The following is a 3,308-nucleotide window of genomic DNA, read 5'->3' as shown; positions in this document are numbered from 1 at the left end:
GAGTTTTTTTTATTTGTCCATTCTCTATAGCAATATATGAACTAATTCTCAATGACATTAAAACAACTCATTCTTATTTCAAAGCCAGAATTTTTCTTAAATTTATCAATGTGTTGATGCTGCCAAGCCATAACACTAAAGAGTTTGACGGTATAAATCAAAGTCCCTTTATCTTCCAATCCATCAGTCCATTTCTTTGCTTATAATGTATTGCCCTGGTAGTTGCAAATATGTGGGGAATGCCAGCTGCTGTAAAGATTTGCATCACTAACATTTTTTTTCAGGATAAACAATGCAGAAAGAAATATCATCAGAAATAGAGCAAACCAGTTACTTTTAAAAATCAGCTTACTTTTCATTCTGTTACTTGAATTTAATTTTGCATATTACTTTTACTTCTTTTCCTTTGACATTTATACTGAATATTGACTTGACCCACCCTTTATTTCATTTTTAAAAGGACTATTCTACCCATAACTACTCTTGTAATCTTCAGAAGAAACTCAACCAGATACTGTCTTGGGAATCTAAGGAAGGATGGGAAAACAGGACCGGGGTTTGAAGAAAGATGTATTTGCATAACCTATGGTTATAGTTCATGCCTTTTTTTTTTTTTTGATAATAAATCAAAACAAATACAGAAGTTCTCAATACTGGATGATTGGCAAGACCATTCTTGTATCCTAAACCTAGTGGTGACCTCACTCTTCTTATCTTTCTTGGGAAGGAAATTATTTTTTGGTTTTGGTGGGTATGGTTCATTGTTAGAGGCTTCCCATCAGTATGAAAGAAAACACAAACCCTCAGTCTCTATTCAATTAGTCAAGTCTAAAGTGTTTGTACTGTAGAATAAAATGAAGGCTTATGATTGTACAGTGTATGATTGGTATCTACAGAGGTACTATACAGGCACTGATTTTTAACACTAATTAGGTGTTGTCACACCCATAATTTCAAGGCTAAGGTAATTTAGGACTTAAAGGTGGGCAAGAAAGCTATTATGTTCCATTGAAGTTTTCAGGATTGCAAAATAATTCAGTTCAACAAATTGAGCTCATGACTTTCGCATTTTGTGGGGAAAAAACCCTAAAGGAACCAAATCTCCATGCCACTACACAGGTAGCATCTTATCCATCTCCAAAGCTTCAAGCACTGCTTTCCTTGAATGAGTCTAGAGCTGTGAAATTAATTTTTTTTCATAGTAAGTAAGTACCCTAAGTGCTAGAGAGTTCATCATCCTGGGGTTAGTTTTAGCTTTCATGACAACTCATATTTGCTTTAAACAAATTGACACTAGTAAATATGATCATCTCCTTCACCTGCATTTATGGATGCCTACCATATCAGTTGCCCCTGAGAACAAAGGACCACACAAAGGACCATGGTGTCAGAGTTGTTTCGGCAAGTAATGGAACTTGTTCTCTGATTTTAAACATGCAAACACTCCCCACCCTAAAAGTTCACTCTAGCTTGAGGGCTCTTTTGACAGAAGAAGTCTGTTCCCACAGAGAATTTCCTGCTGTTTTGCAAGAGATCACCAACCAAATCTATTGTGTAGCCAGTGTCTAGATGAATTTGTCAGCAAGCAATGGGGTGGAATTGTTCCCTGAAGGTATGAGCAGGGACTGAGGTGACACTAGTATAGGCAGAGCAGCGTCCTCACCTGTGGGGCACAGTCCCTCAAGACCTGAGTGCAGCAGGTAAAGCAAATTGTTGGTAAAAGGGTACATAACCTGACAGCACTGGGCTTATTTTTGACAATGAAAATAGTGGTGGTGCTTGTATTTTCATTTTAAAAATAGTGATTATAGCTATGAGAAGATAATGAAAAATATGTTTTCTACATGTTTGGAATTACAGCAATTTGTCACATTTTTACCATCTGCCCAAAACTCAAATCACCTTTAGAGGTTTGTCACACTGCACAGACAAGTGCATACATATTCAGAGCTTGTAAAGTTATTTCTGCTTGACCTTTCATTTGTGTCCTATTGCAGTTGAGATTTTATCCAGTGATTTTTATTTAGCTTGCAATTTAACTTACACCACAGCCTGTACTTTGCAACTACAATCTGTAGAAAGACAAAATCCATTGGGCCAGCAAGTCAGACAACTGCCAGCAAAACTTGGCTATTGTTACCCTAATAAGGTGGTGAGGTTACTGGTGGAGGAAGATATACCACACATCTATCATTCTGAAATCATTCATTATTATGAGTTCTACCATTGGGATGCTACCTACAGAGATATATTTCAAGCAAATAAAAAAAAAATCATGAAAGATGGACTCTATGTACTCTAGCATATTGTAGAAGAGTTTGCACATGAATGAAGACACATGCAAATGAAAGCACCCTTCTGAATCCAGTTCCAGCTCACCAGAATCTAAGTTTAGTAGAGAAATCTTCCACCTCATTCCTTGTTTTAGAAGAAATTTTGCTTTCAGAAATTTTCTATAATTAATAAGGTTGTTCTTACAGTTTTTCTGATTTAAGTATATTCTGGTTTATGCATACTTTCTTTCTCTGGCTCTGATTTAAGGTGCTTTCTTAACAGTAGAAAAATATTTATTATCTTTAGGGGGCATTGATCTGGTTTATCATTGTAATTTATTTTTTCTTTATTGTATTTTACTTCTTCAGTATGACAGAAATTTATTTTTTAAACCCCTTTGGTATCATTGCCTTGCCTAGAAATGTTTGTTGTTCATTAGAATTATCCTCATATTTATAAGTCTCTAAATACTTTGACATGTAGTTTTTTGCCCTTTCTAGAGTAAAATCTAGTGGCATGTTAAGTCTTATTTTTTTCTTTTTTTTTTTTTTGAGTATGCAAAATAATTTTTGAAAAGAAAACTGATTGCATAATAGTCTTTAATACTTCATCAGAGAGCGTTGGCTGCTTCTAAGTTAAAGCTTAAAGAGGCACTGGTTTTGACTAGAATGTGCTTTGCAGTTAAGCAGACCACATCTTAAGACAGCTTTTTAATCCCTGTGATTATGCCTTTTTACTAGAAAGAATCACCATTAATCTAACTTCTGTTCATACACATTTCACACAGCACAAATGACAGCATAACTTTCATATAAAACACATTGAGAACTAAAATGAAACCACTAAAACCTAGAATTTCATAGATATGTTTTACTGTTTCACTGACATCTCAGAACGTATATATCAACAATTACACTACAGTCAGTAGCAAACACTTTGTATGGGGTTCTTGTGATCTCTGGCACAGAAATGAAAGGAATAACATTAATCAAATGTCAGCATTCATCCCAGCAATGTGTTTTGTATTATCCAGA

This window comes from Acanthisitta chloris, unplaced genomic scaffold (assembly GCF_000695815.1).
Source record: "Acanthisitta chloris isolate BGI_N310 unplaced genomic scaffold, ASM69581v1 scaffold5288, whole genome shotgun sequence".
NCBI classification, from domain to species: domain Eukaryota; kingdom Metazoa; phylum Chordata; class Aves; order Passeriformes; family Acanthisittidae; genus Acanthisitta; species Acanthisitta chloris.
Note: the sequence above shows the minus strand (reverse complement) of the source record.